Source organism: Equus przewalskii, chromosome 20 (genome assembly GCF_037783145.1).
Source record: "Equus przewalskii isolate Varuska chromosome 20, EquPr2, whole genome shotgun sequence".
In the NCBI taxonomy this organism is placed as follows: Eukaryota; Metazoa; Chordata; class Mammalia; order Perissodactyla; family Equidae; genus Equus; species Equus przewalskii.
The window spans coordinates 21889395-21915162 of NC_091850.1; the positions used below are offsets into that span (position 1 = coordinate 21889395).

The 25768-nt window shown below is 36.9% G+C and overlaps 1 protein-coding gene across 2 annotated transcripts in view; it reads right to left on the reverse strand.

The window, feature by feature from the left end:
• MRPS30 (mitochondrial ribosomal protein S30) overlaps positions 1-25768 on the reverse strand; it is a 159558-nt gene that overhangs the window by 21423 nt on the left and 112367 nt on the right. The window contains exon 6 of one of the 2 annotated variants that reach the window (XM_070587607.1): positions 24545-25694. The exons of the other annotated variant lie outside the window; for it this stretch is intronic. The gene's annotated coding sequence lies outside the window, so the exon portion shown is untranslated. Of the gene's footprint in view, positions 1-24544; positions 25695-25768 lie in introns of those variants that run through there. 2 annotated transcript variants of the gene reach the window in all.

A 25768-nucleotide genomic window follows, 5' to 3' on the forward strand; every position in this document is an offset into this window, starting at 1 on the left:
CCGGCCACTTTCACAATGGCTTTTTAGTATCAAACACCTGAAAAACTTAGATTCATTTAGGTCATTGTCCCTCCAGCTTGAACATTAATCTGTTTTTCATTCAGTTCTTTTTATATAATGCAATGTAATTAAGAGCATAACTAGAAACATGAAGTTGTTTATAAAAATCAACCTGTTCTGCCCGTGTCATTGGCAGGGAAAATTTCGTGTGAATTTTTTTTTCCCCAGAAATCTGTATAATCACACTTGAGGCAAACATTCTTGAAAGTGAATGCTTCTCTGAACTTAAAAAGCAATTCAGAAAAGGCTTCCCAGAAGTGCATTCTGCAATTTGAGGAGGAGTGGATATCTTTTTACAAAATCACTTAGTGAGTCCTTTTGTACGCCTACACATTTTTTTCCCTTAAGGTTTGGTGTATCAGAAAAAGGTGGTGTGTTGAAGAGCTTGCCTGCTTTTGTTTACGCCTCATTTACATCGTGTAGTAGCATATCCAGCCCAGGGAATCTTAATTAATTCAAAGGCATCTAATAATAAAGCTACTGTGTGGAGAAGAAACTAGGCATTATGGCAGCAGCTAAATGCCTGGAGCATCAAGAATATTTCAGGTTTCTGGAGAAAGCCACAGCATCACAAGGGCTCCATTCTGCCCTTTGCCTTCAGCCCACAGCGCCCGCTGATCTTAATGGATCCCAAACACAGGCATCCAAGATTTTGTGCCATGCAGGGGGGCAGTAACTGAGGGGCTTTTTGATGGCTCCCTGTGTGGCATCTATGAAAAGGAAGGGGAAAGGGATGATGACTCACACTCAGTGTGACCAACTGGGACCCCAATTTTACACCAGTTTTGTATTTTTTAGAAGATATTTCTTAAGCACACACAGGTAGTCTGATTTATCAAATGGCTTTGTCCTCTATTGCTGAGTAATCCTACTATAAATGGGAAAGACACTTAGTAAACGACAGAGTGACTTAAATGAACGTTTAACCCTCATAAGTTCCAGGAGTTTCAATAAGTTAAACACCCAGAAGTTTTTTTGCCTCAACTGCTCAGTTATCTTGCATAATGAGTCTAAACAAGCCGTACGTGGAGAACTGAGAGCTGGAATACAAGGCACAGAATAAGAGTTAGAAGAGACGTGGAGACATTGCCTCTAGTTGAATTTTTCGTTGGAAGAGCAAGCTTTCCAAAGGATCCATCCATGGTGACCATTTCCATGGGGGATTTCCAAAACGTGGCATTTGAGCATAAAAATGATGAAACAGTAAAATGTGAGAAACAGTAACAATGGCAAATCAGTATGCCATTTTAATTATTTTTTTGGGTTATATACAAATATATATTGATTATAAAATAAATCTGGAAATTAGAGAAAACCACTAAGAGCAAAACAGAAATCTGATTCCTTAGAGATAAGTTATTGTCCTATTATAAATACAATATACACTTCAATGTAAAAGTAACTTTAAAGCTACAGAAAATAGAATGAAAAAAGTTGTTCATGACCCGTACTGATCAAGGACTAACTATAGTTGGTCACGCTTGACTGTTTGGTAAAATGATGTGATTAATCTTGTTACACTAACGACATTGAAAACTTAATAGTTAATTCTCATAAAATCAACTTAAAATCTTGGATTTTAATTAAGCCTGGCCTAATTAATGCCAAGGTAAGATATGGCAGATCATGCAATCATTTCACATTCTAAATACATGTATGTAATGCTAATATTCAAAGGTCTTACATGGATCATTCTCTTTATGGAGTCAAATTTAAGAACCACAGTTCAAGTACCACATATGTGTAGAAAAAAATGTATCCTCTAGAGTCCTTCACAGCCCACTGGAACCCCATGCTAACACTTTAAGAGCCCCTTTCTTCAATGACTGACTCTCCATACGCAGCAGCAATTGGTTGGAAACTTCTTACAATTGAAATAGCAAAGTTTTCTTTCCGCTTTTCAAACTCTTAATGTGCAATTTCAATTTAGAAGCTCTGGCCAGTTGTACTCCCAACCTCAGTCCAGTGCCTTGTATCTCTTCATCCCATCTGTCTTCCTAAACACTGAGAAATCATAAAGATCAACTTTCTTTCCCTCAGAATACGGGGAAGGAGAGAAATTCAGTTTCAAGTAACTATATGTGTGCGTGGGTAGGAGATGGAGAAAGGAAAAACTGTGAGTGCTTTCCTGGTAGTTTATTTTTCACACGTCTTATGACCAAAATTTGAGTTTTGTTGAATTCCATTTGCAGTGTCCTATTTGAACTATAAAATTGAGGCATTTTTTTTTATTATGGCCTTGGTATTATGAAATATCCAATAAGCTACATTAAAACGTTGCAAAATTGAATGTAGGGGGGTGTATGTGTGTGTGGGTGTGTGTGTTTTGGGTAAATGTGTCACTGTACATTTGAGCAAACAGTTACTAGTACAAAGTTAAAGAAAGGGGCTTTGGAACTTAAATAAATAAATAAATTGAGCAATGTTCATCAAGAGAAGAGATGTCCAGGATATTTTCTGTATAGTATCAGAAACCTGTCTGTAGACAGGAAAATCTTTTCATGAGAAGGGACTAGAGTGAGTTATAAATAATTCTGCGAACAAGGAGAATTATTATAATCTTGAAGAATAAAAATGAAATAACATGACAAGAAAAGGGAAAATAGCATTTTTTAAAATGAAAACTTCACACGTACACAAAAAAAGAACAATAAAGTTACTGAAATTTTATGACTTACTATTATCACCTTACATGGAATGCAGACCATAAATGCTAAGAATTGAATTAATTGTCGGCTAGCTGGGTTAAATGCATATTTAAATAGGTGTTATTGTGGCTTAAATTATAATTTACATCAACTCTCCTTCATGGGTATTAGGGTGATTCTTTTCTGAATAACAACATTTGAAGTGGAAAAAATAGACAAAATTCCTGATATATAAGGAGAAATTTTAAGTTTCTTTTTATATATGCCACAGAACTACCAAAAGTATAAAGTTAATTGAATTATTTTAAACCAAAATTGATATTTCTATTCTGAAACACACTGAATTATCTCATCTGAGTCCCTACAGTTCTTCTCAAATCGAATCTGCCTGAGTCACCTGAGGGTCTTATTGAAATGTGGATCCTGTTCAGTAGGTACATGGTGGGCTGAACCTATGCCTTTCTAAGGCACTCCCACATGTTCTTGGTGCCATGGTTAGTGCTGCTGGTCAAGTTCTCAGACCATATCTTGCATAGCCAGTGTTTATACCAGCCTTGTCCGTTAGTACCTTCTGTGATGATGGAAATGTTCTACGTCTGTAAATGGCTATTGAGCACTTGCAATGTGGCTACTGTGACTAGGAAATGGAATTTTTATTTCATAAAATTTTAATTAAATTTATATAACCACACATGACTGGTAGCTACCTATTGGACAGTGCAGGACTCTACACAATGTAAGTTGTCAGAAAATTGTCACTTGTATGTGGTCTGTGCAAATGCATAACATCTTTGAATGTACTATACTCTAGAAGTCTTTTTGAGAACACAGGTGCACTGGCTGTGGGACAGTGCACTTCAATGAATTCTTTGGGTGAGATTTACTACCCTGGTAGCTACTCACTGGGAAAGTTCATTCCCGAGTGTTCTGAATTTTGCCTGCTGAAGACTGGAAAATAGGAAATAAGTCATCAAAAAATGTTGCAGATTACCAAGGATCTTTTAAAGCAAAATAGTTTTTTCTTTCCCTTTCAGCTGAGTGAAGTACCCACAAAGGCATATACACAATAGAAACAAGAGTTGTAGGCAATCAGAACCTTAGTTTGCCAAAATGATTCCAATTTCAGATAGGCTTTTACACTATGATTGTTTCCAATACGATAAGGGCAACATCAAAGTCATTTCTGAGCCAGGTGACAAAGCAGCTACGTGTCATGAACTTGAAGCCCAGACATTTGATCATAAACTAAATTCTGACTTTATACTGATATCACTCACTCCCCAGCTTGGCCTTGAGCAAGGTGCTTCTCATCATAATATTCAGCTCACACACATAAACATGGAAACATAATGACAAATGGTGATTTAAATATTCGTTGCTCAAATAAGTATAATCATAATGATACCAATATGGTGATAAAAATAAGAATATCTTACCCTTGTAAATTACTTTGAAGTTTACAAAGAAGTTACATATGATATTTTTATTAATTTTGAGTTAAGATAGCAAACAAAATGTCTAAGAAAAACAGCTGTGTTTTTGTTTTTGCGTTTTTTGTTGTCGTTGTTAGTATGCTTCCAAAGAATATAATCTCAAGCTCGTTCAGAGATGTGTTCTGATGCTTCACAGCCGTCTCTTTCCCCTCTGCCTCTTCCTCCTCCTCCTTCTCATCATTGTGATCATCTTCGTTTGATGACAATGTCCCTAAAGACTAGAGTAGAAATATCAGTATTTTTCATGTCTTCTTGAAAGCCAGTGGCATTTTATGCAGGAATAAAGGTACCCTTCAATTTATAAGAATTGTTTTTCCTCTTCTAAAACCTACCTCTTGCCAAAGCCCTTTCCTGAGTAGGTTAAAGAAAATTAACTTCCAAAATCCAAAAAATTGGGAGAAAAATCAAGGGCTACTTTGGGTTGCTAATAAGCATCCAAAACAAAAGAGTAATATTAAAAACAAACTTAAACAGTGTCCATGTCCTCAAATAACATTTATCTTAAAAGCACTGTCTTTGAAAGTCATAACCAGAATTCTGACCTCTAAAAATATTCTCAGCAAAGTGTGATCTTGCTATTATTTTCTTTTTTTTAAAGATTGACACCTGAACTAAATCTGTTGCCAATCTTTTTTTCTTCTTCTTCTTCTCCCCAAAGCCCCCCATACATAGTTGTATATTATAGTTGTAGGTCCTTCTGGCTAAGGTATGTGGGACACCACCTCAGCATGGCTTGATGAGCGGTGCTAGGTTTGCACCCGGAATCCGAGCTGGTGGAACCCCGGGCCACGGAAGCAGGGTACACGAACTTAACCACTCAGCCAGGGGGCCGGCCCCTATAATTTTCAAATTATAAACAGTGTTTAACACAATCAGTTTGATTTGATGTTCAAGGGATGTGAACAAAAGAGCATCTCAAAGCTTTACACTTGCTCAAATAAGCAAAGTCAAATATGTCTATATTATTCGTGTTAGAAAAATTCCAAAACGGCATCAAGATCATTTCAGGCTGATCCTTTTGCAAATTTTTATCAACATTTTTTAATTTTTTAAAAAAAGTTCTATCACCTCCTAATATAAATGGAGAAAAGGCTAAATATTCAATTACAAATACAGGAACATATAATATCATTTGATCTTGATAATGTAACAGCCATAAAAGCATCCAGTATTAGAGCTTTCTTAAGGGCTTCTGAGAATTTCTTCCCTTAACACATATCACTATTGTTCATGATTTCTTCTGACTTGGATCTGGAATTTTCACCAGTGTAAGTTTTAAATAAGAGGATAATTCATTCAGATTCTGTTTCAGAACGTTGATAGGTGACCTGAGTCCAGTTGTTTTGCAGTAACCATGCATAGTTCTGCACATTCACCAAATCTTATAGGACAGAGTAGAGCTAGCAATATTTTTATTTATTTTGTTAGACTGATATACGTGTAAAATTTGTAAATGGATGCATTTGTCCTGTTTTTTGCTTCTAAGACCTCAAAAGCGTAATCTATTTATGTTAAAGATGCTTTCTTTTTTCAATTTATCAACTAACGTAGGTTAAAATGCCTACTTTGCACAATATCCAATTCTTGAAACCTGAAGGCATAAGAAACAATTTTTAGGTGGGTCAAAATATCTTCAGTTCCAGGACTGTTACTTTAATATACAATTATGATGCCATTAGATTACTATGTGTCCAATAAATCTATATTATGGAAGTATGTTTATGGACATAGGAGGAGCTTAATGAAACATTTATAAGTGTAAAGTTCCTCAAAACATACATTTATTCAATGTTATATTGGTTCTATATTTTTATAAAGAGAAACAGATATACACACAAACATGAAACCAAATATCTGTAAAGATAGTCATCAAAATTGTATTAATGGTTATTATTAAGTTGTGGAATTATGGATAATTGACTCCATTTCTCCATATGATTTTGGAAGTTTCAGATATTAAGCATGAAATACTTTCTAATTGGAAAATATATTATTTTATATACACATATGTGTATGTGTGTTTAATTTCTTTTTCTTCAAAAAAATTTCTCTCTAAAATCTACTTCCTGTAAAAATTTTACAGTAAGCAAATATTTAGTCTTAAATAATAACATTAAAAACCAAATTTTTTATTATATTACAAGCTTTTCTGCTAAAAATAAACCATTCTTTAATTCTTATTAACACAAAGAATAGACGTCAAGGTTACAACAGCCATCAAAGTTGAGAGGGCAAGGACCTTATTCTACAATTAAGGTTTTTCTAGCACGATAAAATTGCCATAAATAAAGCAATTTGCCTTTTTAATGCTTAAAGATGATTTAACATCAGCCAAACCCAAGTAAAAGCAATCCTCACAGAGGAGCTTTATCCCCTGATGGCTGAGATGAAAGAGTGTTACTGTTTGTTTACTTCTTCAAGGAAAACAAAATACCATTGAGAGAATGAATTAGGCAATTTAACAATTGGCAATTGGAAAATTAGGCAATTTAACATCATAAATCACTAACTACTCCTTCTGGAGAATAATATATCCTGCCATATTTCGTGAAATCTGAGAGCTAGTTTAGGTAGCAAAGTTAGTGATAATCATGATAAACTGTAGTACTCAATTCAATGCATTTCAGCAGATACTCATGAACATAGTAGTTTCATGAGTTCATACTCACGAAATACTAGTTTGTTTTTCTAGGTTGTGAGCCTAGTCATCCACAACGCTAGCTCTGGAGACACAATTCCCAAGTAGAATCTGGATCCAGCACTTCCTAACTCCTAGACATTGGACAAGTTACACAACCGCTTTCTGCCTCAGTTTCCTCAGGTGTAAAATGAGGATTATAGCTTCCTCATAGGGTTGAATAAGCTAGAAATATGAGGACCCAAACACATTTCACCAAGCAAAATCAGAAAATGTCACCTTCTCAAATGCAAACAGTACGTCTTCAGCATCACCCATCTAAAAAGATGATTAATAGATGGGCTTATAGAGTATCTCACGTTAGTCCCAAACTTTTTTTAAATCTTACATATTTAATCAAAGAAGCCAAAGTGTTCATTAATTGTATTGTAATATACCTGAGATAATATTTGTATGTGTCTTTGATAAAGAGAATTAAAGAAGAAAACTATGTCATTGTATCTGTAACCAGTGTACGGATCAGTATTAAATTGGAAGGGTATAGACAAGAAATGATTTTATTTTTCTTCCATCATTACCTTCAAACATTTGCAGTTAACTCTTTCTTCATTGTCCTTTAAAGACTCCTTGAGTAAATTCATAATTCTCTGCCAGTTTTAGGTTTTAAATTCCAATCCACTCTAATGCAATTTAAAATGTCAAGTTCATGTCCAATTTGTTGCTCAGATCCTCTCCTCCCTCAGTGCTGGTGACATGGGTCAGAAAAGTAAAGAGGGCAGGGTCAGCTCTTCCATATCCCCCTCCTTCCCGGGGTCCATTTCCTCCAGAATTTTGAAGACCAGGACTAGTGTTTAGAGCAAAGGGGGCAAAGACTTTTTACTTAACCCAGGTATTACAGTTCTCTCTTGCCTTTTGTGGTTTCTCTGGCAACCTCAACTGACTGTGCCATTGAGCAGCAGTAATGCCAGAGGCCAGACCATGGGACACACATGTGAGGGGTGGGGCAGTCACGTGGTACAACTTTCAAATTTCTGCAGTGCCAACTTGATCTTCATCCTCATTGCATTGTGGATGTTCCAGTGTTTGACTACTGCTTATCTCTCTAACTCATCTCCCTCTAATTCTGGTCTCTCCCCTGCTAGGTCTGCCCAGGGGATAAAACATCAAGTTTGCTGCATACAAAGAAGTCCATCCAGGAAATCAGTTGCCAATCTCACCTTCTTTCATGTACCCCCAGTCTCTTCTATTGATTCTTTTGGAGCTGTTCCCCGTTTGGCTTTATAGGAAGAGAAGGAAAAGAAGTCAAAACATCCTTCCTCAGGTGGAAGACTCAAGATTCCTTGAATGTATTGAATTTTCTAGGGGTTGGGAGGGAAGATGAGGATTCAGGAAGTGATGGAGAGTAGCCAAGCTGATTTGGACACTTTTTGGTAAGCCCTGGACAAAGTTCTGGACTCCACTGTTTTCAGTTCTGTTTTGAATAGGCCTGTGGTAGGTAGAATAATGGCCTTCCAGAGAAGTCCATGTCCTAATCTCTGGGACCTATGAATATGTAACATTGCATGGCAAAGGGGAATTAAGGCAGCAGATGAATTTAAGGTTAGTAATCAGCTGGACTTAAAATAGGGATGTTGTCCTGGTGGATTATCCAAGTGGATCCAATGTCATCACAAGGGTCATTGAATATGGACAAAGGAGGCAGAGGAGTCAGTGTCACAGTGATGTGACATGAGAGTTGACCAGCCCTTGCTTGCTTTGAAGGTGGAAAGGGACCACAGCCAAGGAATGCAAGCAACCTCTAGAAGCTGGAAAAGGTAAGGAAACAGATTCTCCTCTAGAGCCCCCAGAAGGAATGCAGCCCTGTGGACATGTTGATTTTATCCCTATGAGAACCATTCAGACTTCTGATCTCTAGAACTGTAAAATAATTAACTTGTGCTGTTTTAAGACACCAAGTTTGCAGTAATTTGTTTCAGCAGCAATAGGATGCTAAACAGGGTCCTAGTAATTAATTTTATTATTTAAAAGAATACCTCTTTCTTGTTTCATGACCAAGAGAGACCCACATCATGATTTTCTAATGTCAATGTTCTGCTTTACTTTGAAAATACAGCCTGGTTGAGTAATATGTTAAACTAGACTGTCCATTCATATTCATCACACTTTGCTCCAAGACCATGTTTGGAAAGTCATGTTTCCATTGAATTTTTTTTTCCTTAGGAGCATTAATACATGTGAGAGAGTGCATCATCCTGGTCAGACAACTGTTCATCTCTTTTGCACTGAAATGGTAGGCTTTAACACACGAAGGAAAGTTCAACATGTCAAGTCAAGAAATTTGAAATGAATTCAGTAGCCACTCAGTAGTCACTGAGTATTTTTGAGCAGAAAAGAGATCTCCTAAGAATGAAATTATGAAAAATTACTCCAGGAGTAGTGTATAGAATGGATGGGAGAAGGAGGATAAACAATAGAGAAACACTTAGAGATTTATTGCTATAGTATAGGCAGACGATTATAAGTATCTGAAACTAGGGCATGGTGATGACAACAAAAAGGGAGATATTAAGGAAAAATAAATTGTGTCAATACATTTTAGCAATTAACTTGATATGAAAGGACAGGTATGAATGAGTCAAAAATAAACCCTAATTTTTGTATCTAAATGACTAGGGACTAAAGGTATCAAAGTGCGGTGGAAAAACCTCTGCGGAAAGGAAGAAGATCATGATAATGTTGAAATAAATTTCTAGACTCCAAATGGAGCTGCTCCTGCCTGGGGTACCACTTCAGCAAAATGAAACTTAGAAAAACTTCAGTCTCCCTGTAAATGCTCTGCTTGACCAGAAACACAGTATATCCAGTCAGCCAATCCCCAAACGTCGTCAACTCTGGGCTGTATACTATTTCCTTCTTCCTTCCTCATTTTTTTCCTTATTCTATTTTTTTCTTTCTTGTTCCTCATTCCTTATCCTATAAAAGCTTCCTGCTTTTCACCCCACTTTGAAGTTCTCTGGACCCTTGGGAGCACAGACTGCTCACTTCATGAAGTGTTCAAGTTTGTTTGTATCACCTAAATTGTCTTCTTTAATAATTTTTAACAATAATAAAAGCATTAACACTTTTCTACACATTTTACAGCTAAAAAGCACCAGAAATTTAGACTGGGAAAAGTAAACATTAGACACTATGACATATTTCCAGAGTAAAAAGTCATTCTACCCGTATACCATTAATACATTCCATTGAAACTTAAGTTTGATTCCTTGAAAGATATTCTAAGAGAAATACAAATTAAGCCTGTCTTAATCTATTTGGGCTACTATCGCAAAAATAGACTGGGTGGCTCAAACAACAAACATTTATTTTTCACAGCTGTGCAGGCTGGAAGTCCAAGATCAAGGTGTCAGCAGATTCGGTGTCTGGTGAAGGCCACTTCCTGATTCACAGACTGCCAGCATCCCACGGTGTCCTCACATGGTAGAAGGGGCAATGGAGCTCACTGGGGTCTCTTTATAAGAGCACTAATCCTATTCATGAGTGTTCTGCTCTAAGATCTAATCACCTCCCAAATACCATCACACTGGGGATCAGGTTTCGCCACATGAATTTTGGGGGGACCTAAATCTTGAGACTAGACCACTGCTTGTCAGCTCTCTGTGTTTACTCTATAGGCCTAGAATCATCAGAGGCAAGTACAAGAACTTTCTTTTGAATTAGCTTTATACTCTCAAAAGCTAAATCTCAGCTTCCCCTAAGTTTCTAACATTTTCCAACTAGTAAGACAAAGGAAAGAGTGATACAGGCTTTATTGGAAAACGTCCTTAATTCACAAAGAAGAGGCAATAAAAAAGAAATATTTTATAAAAACATTTTGATGAACATGCTAGACTTCCTGCCAGGACATTTCCTACCTAGATGGCAGCTTAGCTATTCACTTCCAAAGACAAATCTAAGGCGTATATTTAACTTTACTGTCTTAATTGAATTTTTTATATGTATAACAAATTTATTGAAATATAACTCATATACCAAATTATTCATCCATTTAAATGTATGATTCAATGGTTTTTGTTTTTTGTTGGGCAACTATCACCATAATTAATTTTAGAACATTTTCATCACTCCAAAAGAAACCGCATACTAATTATAAGTCCTCCCTATTTCAACCCAACACCACCTCCCTCCCTGTCTCAGCCCTATGCAACCACTAATCTAAATTCGTCTCTGTAAAAATCTGTCTCTAGGGGCTGGCCCAGTGATGTAGTGGTTAAGTTCACATGCTCCACTTGGGCTGCCTGGGGTTTGCAGGTTCCTATCCTGTGTGCATACCTACACACTGCTCATCAAGCTATGCTGTGGCAGCATCCTACATGCAAAATGGCCCTGAGCCAATCTTCCTCACTCCCCCCCCCCCAAAAAAAAATCTCTCTCTATAAATTTGCCTATTCTATACATTTCAGATAAGTGAAATCACATATTATGTGGTCTTTGGTAACTGGCTTCATTCATTTAGCATAACGCTTTTCATGTTTACTCCATATTGTAGCATGTTTCAGTATTTTATTCCTTCTTATTGCCAATTAATATTTCATTATATGGAATAGGTTTTGAGCACAGTCTTTGAGGTTTGCTGTGATCCTAAGAGGGCTCTTCTTAGCTTTCCATCTCTTAGGTTCTCTCTGGTAAACTAGCTGGTGTGCAGATTAGCTATCAGATGCCTCTTAACTACTTACCACCAAAATATCCATTGTTTGAGAGCACCTTTATACTTGAAATGCTCCACACTTTGTTCTAAATAAAATCAGTTCCTTTGAGGAGAACTTCAAGCTCTGTGTACTTCGGGCCTGCCTCTCTCCTTGGGCAAAACCTCTGAGCCACTGCTCAAGTACTTGGGGCAAAGAGCATGGCCTTTTTCTCTTGAAGTGTCACCCCTGCTTAGCAAAGAAGGGGCTGGGTGAAGGCACTAGCCTCTGGTCCTCTTGTCCTGCCTTTCCTGGTGTGGAACCCGCACTCTGTAAGTTGGGGAAAGGGTGATCAGGGCCATGCCTGAGCTAGAGCCTCCAGCCCATGGGTAGGGAATAAGTAGAGGAAAGGAACCCCCAATGTATGGCCACACTCACCTAAAATTTAGCCTCTGCAACACAACGATGGGAGAGAAGATGGGAGATGCTGGCCACCTGCCCCTCCCAGGGAAATACTCGAGCCTTTGATTGGAAACTGGAGGCAATGGAATCCCTGTGGTCTTGGCCACACCACCTGGAGTGGAGCTGTGGTTATTCTAAGCTGGTGGCAGGATTGGAAGGAGGGAGAAGGTGCCACAGACACTTGCCATTCTTATCAAGATTTAGTAGATATTCTTCAGTCAGTGTTTCTCCATTTGCTATAAGCTCTCAGGACAAGATTTTAAATGGTTACTTATTGCTTCATTTTATAATTCTCACCACTGTGGCTGTTTGTTGGGAGCAGTTGTGTGGACCCCCTTATGCTGCTGTTCAGGAGATGGATCTACTACTTGCATTCTTAAAAGCTACATAGTCTTAAAACTACTTATGTGTCTCCCACTGAAAATAGCCCAGTCAGGAGTAAAAACTCAGGGTAGTTTTTATAATTTCGTTTTCTTGAACTTTAGAAGCATCTAACTTAAGAAGCAATGTATCAGGGCTGCTTCTAGCAAGTGTTGCTGTGGGTGAGGTGTACAATGATAATTGTTATAGTGTCAGTATGAACAATGTATTGAGAAGCCTGTTCACCACCCCTTTGAAAAGTCAAGTATTAAATCATTCCTTGATTTTCTCTGTGTTAATTGGTGCTTACTTTCAGAATATTTCTGTAGACAGTATGTATCAGTTTGGATTCTATTCTGTAAACAGAAGCCCTCCAGGTATTTTAAGCAGAAAGAGCTTTAATACAGAAAATTGGTACCTGTAGAAAGGTGGGAGCAAAGAGGTCGAGTTGAGACCTACACCATGGAAGGCCACAGAACAGGCCACCAGAGTAGCTACTACCTCTGCCACACTCCAGAGGGTTTAGGGATCTGAAGGATGTCAAAGGAAGGTTTAGTTTCAAGAACACACTTCTCTGTAGCACACTGGTGATCAAGAAATTAGGATTGAGGTGGGCCGGCCCTATGGCCAAGTGGTTAAGTTCGCATGCTCCACTTTGGTGGCCTGGGGTTCCCCAGTTCAGATCCTGGGCTTAGACCTACACACCGCACATCAAGCCATGCTGTGGTGGCATCCCACACAGAAGAGCTAGAATGACTTACAACTAGGATATATGACTATGTAGTGGGGCTTTGGGGAGAAAAAAAAAAAGAGGAAGATTGACAACAGATGTTAGCTCAGGGCCAATCTTCCTCACCAAAAAGCATACTTAAAAAAAAGAAACCAGGATTGAGAAGCTGCTACAACACCACTGTAACTCCTTCTCAACACCCAAGCTGGTGAATGGACATGGAATTCTGCTGCAGAAAACAAAAACAAAACAATTATGTCTCCACTCTATTGGTTCCAGCAGGAAACAGCTAGTGGTAGGAGGAAAATGATGTTTGTATCGTTTTATCTTCTAAATCTCACATGGGGCAGAAAATTATTTATATCTAGAATGCTAATGGCAAGAAAATGGAGTATTTAGCTTTCCAGGCCACGCAACACAAGAAAACCCTCAAGAAAGGGGTAAAAAAATAAATATTGGGTGCCAATTAATCATATCCAAAACAAGGTTTCATTTTAAATACTTTATATTGTTTATTTTCCAAGTTGTTTCTATCACTCTTAAATTGTTAATATAAATGAGATATCTTATTAGGCATAGTCTTTGCTAATTATATAAAAATTAATCAGGTAATCTAATACTCAAAGTTCTCAGACTCTCTATTAACCAGAACCTTGGCATTTCACCATGAAAATAAGAACCGGTCTTCATCTGATGATCCTAGAACAAAGTAGTCCTTCTAAACTACAGAACTGCCTGTACATCAATATGAAAAGTATAATTCTTTATGTTCCATAGGTTTTTCATTTCAGAGAAAGGATTTTGCTTCAAATGAATTATAAAATAAAATGAGAAATTATGACACTTCCTATGTATTTATAGGTCCATAGCTATTCATTTATCTATTTAGTGGAAGATGTCTTTTTAACCTGATTTGGCTTCTCCAAAATCTTACATTAGAACTTCTGGGTCATTTAAAAGTTAAAGTGGTGAAGAGGAGTCTTTGGTCCATGGAGAGAAAGGTGGCATCCCAGACTGGCAAGTCTTTTTGAATATCAACAAGATGATTCTAAAATTTATATGGAAAGGTGCATGCCTTATAATAGCTAAAACAGTCTTGACACAGAAAAACAAAATGGGAGTAATCACTTCATTGATATTGAGGCTTATTATTTGTTATAGTAATCAAGACATTGTGGTATTGGTTGAGGGATAAACACATAGATCAATGGAACAGAACAGCAAAATCAGATAAATGCACACAGATATGCTCAGCTGATTGTTGACAAAGGCATAAAAGCAATTTAATGGAGGAAAGACAGTATTTTCATCAAATGGTGCTGGAGCAGTGGACCATACACAGGCAAAATTATGAACCTCAACCTAAACCTCATGCCTTATACAAAATGAATCATAGACTTAAATGTAAAACTTAAAGCTATAAAACTTTTAGGAAGCAAAATGTTGGATAAATTCTTTAAGATATAGAACAAGGCAAAGAGCTTTTAGACGACACCAAAAGCATGATCCATAAAAGAAAAATTTGACCTCATCAAAATAAAAACTTTTATTGGCAAAAGATCCTGTTAGATCAAAAGACACAGTACAGAGTAGGAGAAAATATTTGCAGACATCATATACAAAAAAGGACTATTTCTAGGGAAAAAATATAGAATATATAGTACACCTAATCTGGAAAAAATATTTGGCATTTTCTTAAAAAAATGGTTGTTTCTAGCAGCTTTATTGTAGTAGCCAAAAACTAGAACTAACTGAGATATTATTCAGTGGGTGAATGTTTAAGAAATTATGGTACATTCATACCATAAACACTACTCAATAATAAAAAAGGACAAACTATTGATACACACAACAAGCTGTGAATCACCAGAGAATCGTGCTGAATGATAAAAGCCAATCCCAATGGGTTACACACTGTATGGTTCCATTTATATAATATATTTGAAGTAACGAAATTTTAGAAATTTAGAAATGGAAAGGAGGTTAGTGTTTGCTAGGGTTAAGGATGGGAGATGGTGGGAAGTAATGGTTACAAAAGGGCGACCTGAAGGATCCTTGTGATGAGAACTATTGTGTATCCTGACTGTGACTGTGCAGACCTACACATGTGATAAAATTGTACAGAACTAAATACACATACACAGCTGAGTACAAGCAAAACTGAGAGAGTCTGAATAACATACACGGATTGTATCAAAGTCAATACCAGGTTGTGATATTGTATTATAGTTTTGCAAGATATTACCATTGGGGGAACTCAGTAAATGATACAAGGTATCTCTCTGTATTATTTCTTAAAATTGCATGTGAATCTACAATTATCTTGATAAAAATATTAATTTAATTAATTAATTAAAAAATTCAAAAACAGTTAATGTGAACAAATTACTTTAAATTTACTCTAACTATACCTCTCATGCACAGCACTCAAAAGCTGTATTTTCAAATTTACTAAAATATTTCACTGGAATATACTGATAGTGTTTATAGATATTTGCTTAAAACAATAAAAATTTATAATATAATGAAGGCACGTGAGAAATTTAGCGACAACTTCTAAGTTATTTTACTTAAAATAATTTAATTTAGTTTTAAATATATGAATTATCTTATGTTGAACAAATTTATATGCCAAAATAGCCCCCAATCTAAAGTGTTTGAACAGGTGAAAAAGAAATTTCAAGAGAAATTCCATCAAGAGACAGTAGAAAACTGTAAACATGATATGTAGGCTTGATTCTTGTGAAAATCAGATTTTCCTTTATAAAAATGCATTTTAGAGGAAAGAGACAGAGATCAATGCCCAGGGCTTATCTCCTCTACGTGCGGTCTGCTCATCCCTCGTTGGGCCAGGTGGTACGCTGAGACGCGTACCTAGGTTTAATCCTTTTGGTTTTTGATGTTCTTGGAAAATAGGTCCACCTAGAAATGTGCAAAACTATCCATTCTGAATTCTCTTTAATATAGCTTTAAAAGTTTTGTTTACCATTTCCTTTAGCACTTCCAATTGTGAAGTCAAAATCTGCAGAGTAGAATTATATTTCCTCGATTTCTGTGTTAGAGATCCTCAGATAAACTTTTTAAGCATCCCAAAAGAGCTTTGATTGAGGTCATTTCAGGCTCCGGTAACTTCCTCTAACAGTACTTTGAGCTTAAAATGATTGTGAGGGAGTGCCCTTTGTAAGGACTTGTGTAATAAGAGGTGAATCTCTTATTCTAAGGAATAACTTTGGAGGTGGAATAAAGATGCCAAAAACCTTGCCTTATGTTTTGGTACATTCTGTACTTAATCCCATCACAGCTTCCACCTCATCCTTTCTTACACACACACAAAAATGCCTAAAGTATGACCATTAAAATAAAAACCAAAGAAGAAATATCATAAGGGGAAAATTTGTTCAAGAAAACTTAGACTAAAGGTTGTTGCAATTAAGTGAAAAAATTTGATTTTGAAATTCCTTGCTGTTAAGACCAAAAATTAAGTATGAGGGGTCACTTAAATCTTTTATTTTAAAAAAGCATGAAAATAGATAAGATTTTTTTCTATCAATGAATTATAAAAGACTGTGTTGTATATGGCTTGATAAAAGATAATAAATAATACAATGGCAATATCTTGTATGCAATTTTAGACAAAAGACCAAAACATTTATTTTTAAGAGATTACTATTGATGCATATTATACCATAAATGTATAAAGGAGAGTCTATGGATAGAATAAGATAAAGTTTAGTAAAAATAGATTATAGACAGCCTGGAAAAACGGGTAGGGGCAAATCTTTTCCGCGTTCTCATCTCCAACACGCAGTTAATCATCAAGTCTTCCTGATTTCTTCTTATAATTTCCCCTCAAATCCACGTAATTCAACCAGGAACCTGCCACCACCTCCAGATTCAATCTTTTCAACCACTCACATGGGTTAAATGGATGTCTAGTACCCAGTCACTTTTCTCAGGCAGCTCGTTTATCAAATCAAAGTTCCACATTTGATTGGCTGAACATAACTGACATGTCTGCACCTTAACTGCGAAGGATAGCAGAAATTGTGGCTTTTGCATTGTATCCAGGAAAAATAAAACTCACGATGCACTATAATACCAAGACATGAGAGAGTGTTCAAAAGCTGCCAGGTGTCCACTTCAAAGGCTTTGCATGAAATAGAACCTCTCTTTATCTCCAGTCTCATTTCAAGCCATCCCTTCTTTTATTTATATGATGCAGCCATGATGGATTTCTTTCATTTCTCCCAATGTACCAAACTCTCTCACGACTCATGCCTTTGTGCATTCAGTTCTCTTTACTTACAGTTCTTCTTCCCCAGCTCTTTACTTAGATAATTCCTGCCCATTCTTGGAGTTTTAGACTAAAGATGTTGTGATGGTTAACTTTCTGTCAACTTGCTGAAGTTATGGTGCCCAGTTGTTTGGCCAAACACCAGTCTAGATGCTGCTGTGAAGTGTTTTTTTTTAGCTGTGATTAACATTTAAATAAGTAAACTTTGAATAGAGCAGATGACCGTCCATAGTGTGAGTGGGCCTCATCCAATCAGTTGAAGGCCTTAAAAGACTGAGATCCCCCGAAAAGGAAGGTATTCCGCCTCCAGAGAACCTTCAAATTCAAGACTGCAATGTCAACCCTAGAGGGAACTTCCAGCCTGCCCTGCAGATTTCAAACTTGTCAGCCCCCATAGTTGAGTGAGCAATTTCTTAAAATCATCTCTCTCTCGCCCCCACACACACACACACACACACACACACACTATTGGTTCTGTCTCTCTGGAGAGCCCTCACTAATACAGATGACTTATTCAAAAAGGCCTTCTCTCACATTCTAAAATAGGTTAAATCCCCTTATTGCAATTTCTAAATACTATTTTATCCCCTTTGATAATATTCACACATGTAATCACTTTCATATTCACTCCTTAACACTATGATTTCAATGAAAAACAAAATTGTCCTGTATATTGCTAATGCCCTTGGTGTAGTAGGGCACACTGCTTAGAATGTAGTAGGAACCCAAAAATTATTTTTTTGTATTTGATAAGGAACATAAACTCAGGGGTCAGAGTGGCTGCCTTCAAATACTGCCCCTATGCTCAACAGCTGCATGTCCTTGGGAAAGTTACTTTATCTCTCTAAATCTTCATTTCCCCATTTATAGAAAGGATAAAATAATATTACCCTCATAGGCTGACTTTGGAAGCTGAATTAAATGATAAATGCAAATCGCTTAGCACCTTGCATGGCGCACAGTAAGCCCTCAACAAATGTCAGCCACTTGTCTCATATTTTATTATTTGTTTTACTTAACTTTTCCTCTAAAATTTTAATATTATTAGTTGTAACTTTGTAACAATTACCAGTCATCAGGGATGGCAGACAGTATTATTTATATATCCTATAGTCATTCTTTTTCCAGTATTCCTCATTAGCAGAGTCTGCCTCCCATAACAGAAGATAAAAAGGCCAAATACTCCATCTCCCAGCCTCCTTTGCAGTGATTGTGGCCATGTGACCAAGTTCTGGCCAATGAAATGCAAGAAGTCTACTAAGGCGATTCTGGGAAAATTATCTCTCTGATAAAATTCAAAAAGAAGATCTACTCCTCCCTCTGTTTTTGGAGAATGCCCTGTAAGATTGTAAAGCCCAGTGTGGCTAAAAAATGCATCACCAACACACCGAGAATGGCATAACAGAAAGGTAGAAACAGGCTGAATCCTTTCTGAAATCTGTGATTTGCTGTAACAATTCTGGAACTTCCTACTTCTTACTTTTTGTTTAGTGAAATGAGTATTTTTATTTTTAAAACCACTCTTATGTATTTTAATAGTTGCAGCCAAAAGCTCTCTTATACCTCAGATAGCTTAAAATTGATTTTTCCCAAAGGACAAGTTTGCATAACATGGATGGTATATAATGAAACCCATTAGGTAGGGATCAATCTCTTCTACCCTATCCTCTACTGGTTTCGACTGCTCTAGACTAGCGAATAGCACAAGCAACACAGACAGCTACTCTGCTGGCGTGCTTTTGTGCTCTTTTGTAAATATATATAATAACCAAGATGAAAATGTGTGTGAAGTAACTAATGACTAGCTCATCTGAGCAGAGAAGCAAGGCCAATGCTCCTGGGCAAAAGCTAGTTGCAAACGGCCAACTCTCTGTGCTCAGGGACAGTTAGATTTTAGAAGTCTACAATTATTGCTATAAATGACAACTTTAGTAAAATTTCTGTAAGAAATGTAAAGTTGTTTTTTCAAGTTTGAAACTGTCTAGGCCATAACTTCCTTATTTCTCACTGAAATAATTATTTGGCTAGTACTCTGGAACAGCATATTTTTTTAGTGACAAAAGATGGCTTAGAGATATAAGTATCAGCTATTTTGTTAATTTTTAGAAATGTAGAGCTTTTGAAACAATGGTGATCTTGAGTCATGTTGTAATTTCCTTTTCAGTGATTCAGAGATCGCATTTCAAAGTTGCAGACTCACTTTAGGAAATGAGACACTGACTACCCAGGGAGGCGACAGTCTGTGGAAGGGCACATGGGGAAGCGGAAGCCAGCACTTACTACGTGCCTGCTGTGTGCCAGGAGTTGTTCGCACTCATCTTTTTAAATTCTCACCGAACTTCCCCAAGTCAGGTAGAATTTTCCCTTTCTCATAAGACCAGCAATTGAGACACAGAATTACAACAGTTAGATCACAATTTTTTCTAACATTAGTCCATCAGTTTACAAATCCTTAGTGGGTTTCTCCCACTATCTGTGACCCAATAAACAAGAATGCCTCGACGCTTCTTTCTGTTTGGTTATAATTGGAAAAGTTACTGAACTTGAAATATCCATAACATCACCACTATCAAGTTTTTATACTTCCAAGTATAAAAGTTTTTTGTTAATCCAAACCAGGTTAAGACACTAGATCATGAATTGTGAAGATTGGTGAGAATAGTGACTCAGACACAAGGTTGTTTTCATTTTGGTTTAATACAGACCTAAACAAGGCAAAGAAATGAACCAGATATTGATAAAAGTGAGTGGAAGCAGTTCCCCAAGACTTAAGTAGTTGCTGGTAATCTAGAAGCTAGTTCCTCACAAAGTTCATTCAAATTTCAGGGGCCAGTGTAACCTGTGAGGATAATGATCCTGCTAGGTCAGAGTTACTCAGATCTCTGGGTTCCCTAACTACCATTAGTTAGGCTGGAAGGGCCACATCACCATTCAAGAATTTGCCTCCTAATACGAGATACACTAATTCCTTGTTCTCTCTCTTTCTGCATCATTGAGCAACAGAAGACCAGGCCATGACAAAACTCAGAGGTGCTTACTACTCCTTCAGGATACAAAGGTGTGGCTATTTTAAAACATTCTCTCCTCCAAATTCTTTGACATTCCTTCAGTCAAGAGGTAAGAGTCTATATCCCCTCCTCTTACATCTCTGCAGGCCTGGAAGTGCTTTGTCAAATAGAGTCCCTCAGAAGGGGGGAGGGGTAATAAAAGAAGATGCAGTTTCTATCATATTTATTGAAACACTTGTATTTGGAGATTGTGCCACTCCATAAGATGTTTGACTAAATACCTTGAGGCCACCATGCTATGAGGAAGCCAAGACACATGGAGAAGCCATATCTATTATGCCAATCAGCAATGCTAGTCTTCAAGGCCTTATAGCACAGCAGCAGACACACACATAAGGAGCAAACTTTGGATAAGTCTAGCCCCCAACTCTTGAGTCACCCCAGTTTTCAGCTTTTCTCAGTTGAGACTCAGATGCCATAGAACAGAGTCTAGCAATTCCTTCTGTCCCCCCTGTCCAAATTCTTGACCCACAGAATTCTTGAGCACAATAAAATGGTTACTTTAAGCCACTAAGTTTAGATTTCATGTTATACAACAATAGTGACCAGAACAGGTAGTCAGGCACTAAGCACTTTTTGCAGTCCCACTGTGTGGAATGTATGGAATCTAAGCTTCAAGGGAGTAGATCCCTTTCTTTAAATGCCATTATTTGTAACTCCATGCCCTACCAATTTCCCTGGTTCATGCAGAACTTTTTTCTGTGTTATAATTCAATAAATATAATACAGGTTTTCTGTGAACCTTGTATAAAAAGAATGCTATCAAAAACAATTAAACCACAAGAATACATGAATAATATCTCAATTCTACTTGCACCGTTAAATATAATTTGGGGTAGGCATTAGTGAGGATTAGGTTTTGCTACTTATGACGGAAAAGTGAAATGACTATTGGCTAAAATGCATAAGGTTTTATCTTGGAATTTGACAGTTTAAACCTCAGCCTAAATGCCTAGGTTTGAGCTATGTTTGATTAGAAACACACAGGCTTTTCCCAAGTTTCTAATGATCCGTTCCTAGGATGTGGCTGTCTTCCACGATTCAAAATGGCTGTTGTTGCTCCCGTTATTACTTCCACATTCCAGTCAGCAAGAATCAGGAAGGGTAAGAAGTGGGCCAAGCTACCCACTTTCTAGCACACTTTCAGGAAGTTAAACATCTATTTCCATTTTCATATTGGTTGGAACTAACAGAGCCGCACTCGACTAGAAAGATATTTGGAAAATGAAGTCTATCTGGGGAAGCAACGTGCCCAGTTAACATTCAGAGGTTCTGCATTCATAGGTTCTGTTACTAATGACGAAGTGGAGAATGGATGTGTGGTACTTCTAGGATTCTCCTCCTACACGGGGGATGCACAGAAAAACATTTCCAGTGTATACTTGTTTCAAAGAGAAGAAGGAGCACTAATACATATGTAAGAAGCACCTAGCATGTATCAGAGACTACATTGTTAGCCTAACCTGGGATGTAGAAATTATTGGCCTCATTTGATTGAACAGAAGTTGATGCACCAAAGTGAAATAACACCCCCGGGTTTATATTGCTAACAAGTAGCAGAAACACAGTTGAAATCTAGGAAGGCTTTCTGACCTCAATGCCCATTCTTTACTTCCTCAAGAGACGAGAACCCTGGAGAGGGATATGGGCAGTGGCCTTTGAAACAGAAACCTGTGTCTTGCTTCTTATCCGCCACTGGCAACTCATGATGATGATGGTGAATGCCGTGATGAGGATGCTGAGGATGGTGATGATGACGAGGATGGTGACGACTTGCGTCGAGCACTACGTGCAGATACTCTTTCGCTTCACTGGGGTAGACTCTGCGGATTTCTTTTTCCCAAATAGCATGCTTTACTTTCATTTAAAAACAATTAGAAATCCTTTTTAAAACTTTTTTCTTTAGTTATTTCCGAAGAATAGAACCCTTATTTTGTTCTAATATTCAAAATGATTGTCCAAGTTTCCTTTTTTAGTGAGACAGTTCTTTCTTTGGCTCTACACACCAGTGCTCTGAGTAGCTTGTCTTGATTGAGCTGAAGAAAAGTTTTTCCATTTTCAATTGTTTCAGTTTATCTGAAGAATTAGAGTACTCTTTATCCAGCTTGCTAAAATGGAAAATAATTTAAATGTCAAATATCAGTGTTGTAAGAAGTTCTGTGACCTTTTAACTTTCTCTGATGTACTTTGGAAATGGCTGTTTCCAATAGCTTACACTTGGCTGTGCGTGGGTTTATTCTTCATTAAAAAATTAACTACTATGCACGCCTGGGAAATTTTTGAAAACTGGTGTTACCCAACAACTTGGAACTTATAAAGTTATTATCCTGTTAAAGCATTATAGTCCTTGAAATCTGTGAAGACTGTGACAATAGTTCTAAGGAAAATCTGGAGTCACCAGAACAACACCATTGTAAAGTAGCAGCATAAACAGAATAAAGTCAATTAAGTACACCACTCCAGAGTGGCCAGGGGTGTGGGAAGATGGATGGTCATAACAAAGATTCCATGAAATTTGGAAGTAGTTTGCCTGAAGGAAGCATATGAGTGGTAATTGTTTTTGAAATGCAAAATATTCTCTAGATTTAGTCATTTTTGTTGATTTCTTTAATTTCCTGGCTGCTTTCTCAATTCTTCAAGTAAATACAAGTTTAAATAGCAGCATTATTTCATGGCAAGAAACAACTACGTTTTCCCTGGTGTTGAGACAGTTCTCAAAAGCTGTAAAATTGAGGCTATTACCTTCTGTCAGATTTCTCTGCAAGAAATCTTAGGTCATAGGTCTCTGGGTTTTGCAACTAAAGATGTAAATTAAAAACTAAAAATCAATTGGGATCCTATTAAATTATTATTAAATATCAGTTTTTATTGACCATAGAAATATCTCATCAAATATGTTCTTATGTTCCTAGCTGTTAAGTCTTTGAGCTTTAGAACTTTCTCAGTAGGTGGTGAAGAGCTGTTTGTTGCTAAAATGGATGCTATAGGCTTTGAATTCAATTTCAGTGAGATATAAAATCTTGAGTCCGAGATGTCCTAAAAAATTATAGCAAAGTAGATATCTACTAGAGATATGTCTTTGTCTGCTATTTTCTTACTCTCCAAGTTGTGGTTATTTTCCAAATCAACGTAGGCATAAGTCAATGAGACATAGAGAAATTTCCAATCTTGTAAATTAGAATGCAGTTTAAATGTCCAATTGCTAGTGCCATACCATGGTTTTATTTATAATCTATTTTGGATAGTTCTGGTACTGAACTTAAGATTTTAGGCATCTCCATGCCACATGTAGAAGCCTGACTTTAATGTCATAAATGATCAGTTGCAGTCTTAGTTCTGAAAATTTAAAATGTGAATTAAACGAGTGGATACTTTTCAAAACATAACATCATCACTCTATACACCATTTTTTGTTAGACTGAGACCAGCATACAATAATTTGATGTATTCTAAAACTTTTGACTACTTAACCTCTCTTAAAATTAAAGGAGAAGCTAATTCTCAAGGGTCCTAATATCACCCCCAGAAGTTGTCTCAGGCTGTGCAAAAGTAATTTAAAAATTAATTCACTTAAATTATAATTTAAGAGTCATGGGAATGAGGCCCAATGACAAGGTATGGGTTTGAAGTTGACATATTGTATACTCAATATCCTCCCCTTTCACTTCATTCTATGGTCTTGCGGATTAGTTGGGTGGCTACCAATAGCCCAAGGCTAAACGTAGTTTTCAGCCTGCCATTTGGGATAAAAGACTGGAAATGGAATATGTATAAAGAATATGAGGGCAATGGATTTAGCAAGAGAATTGTTGAGGTCACTATGTCTGAAATCTGAATGGCTGAATGTGTGACACAGGCAATTTCCAAGCATGATAACTTCCCTTCCATTTTAATATGCCTGGACAGGATATTCGATATATAAGCAATCAGTCCTCCAATACATATCACAATCTAAAAATGAAAGTTAGATTATTTTACCTTTCTTCAATTTTTTTTCTTTTTAGACCGGTTTATTTTTAGCCAATCTGGACACTTGTGACATTTCCTATTATTAACAATATTGATTTCTTTGAAGAAGGAAGCTTTTAAAAATAAGTAGCTTATACTTGTTAAGTTTCATTTATTATTCTTTGGAAGAAAAGCTAATTGCAAATCATTCGAAAACAAATTATGATGTTCCATAGTATTTTTAGTTAAGAAGATAGTCTAAGTTTTTTAAAATTTAAATGTGGCAATTTTCTGAGTTTTTAGAAACATGCGATGTATTTGTAGTGTATATACTATGCCAAAGATTAGACAAGAATAGCAAATGTTTATTCAAACTACAGTGTGGAAGCCCACAGAGCCGCCACAGTTTAGCACACTAGATATGAAACTACTGTCCATCAGAGGGTTGAAAAAGAAACAGCAAGCCTTGATGTAGTGATCATTTGCCTGTCTCAGGAACTAGATACATTTAGAAGGTTTGAACAAAAGGAAAAGGGCAATTCTGTTTCACACACACACACACACATCCACACACACACAAAAGTAAGTAAGATGTTTCAAGGGATAGAAGGAGTTTCAAATCAGTATTTAAAAAAATTATTACCAAGATTAAAAATTAGCATCTCCATCAATAAAGATACTCTTAACCAAATAGTTTTGGTGGCAATTTAGAATTCACCTCTAGTAAGATCTTGAATCAGTCTTAGCTGACTTTTTTTTACACGTGGTGTTTGTTCTGTGTTGAAACTACTCTGGCCAGTTAAGGCACAGGTGGTAAAGACAGGCCTTGATTACGTCACCAATGACTGCCTGTCAAGACAGAAAGGAAAGATGCCCTGTTGGAGTACAGCTTGGAAACCTTTCATTGCTTATCCTGCTCATGTATGCACGTGAGTGTTACTTTTCCACTAAAAGGCAAGAGAAAAGTCCTATTTAGGTAGTCCTTCCTTTCTTGCTCTTATCTCCACAGCTACATTAAGTGGTTTTTTGACTGACCTACATCTGGCATATGTTTATACAGGAAATATAAGTGAATGAACAAACCAACTAAGATACAACAAGGAATGGTGAAGACTGTAGGCAGCTCAGGAGCACGTGTCCATTTAAAGGAGTCAGTGACTTCTCAGCTCCAGCTCATTGTTGCCATGAGCCCAGAATAGTATGATCGTCCTTCTTCTTTTCCTCCACCTCTTCCTCCTCCTCTTCTCCTTTACCTTTTTCTTCCTTCTTATTATCCAGAAGTCTTATTATCCTCATTTTGAAAATAACCTGAGCAAAATGCATAATAAATGAAACACATATAAAGATGGATATTGCCAACAGGCCACTGGTCCAATTTACCC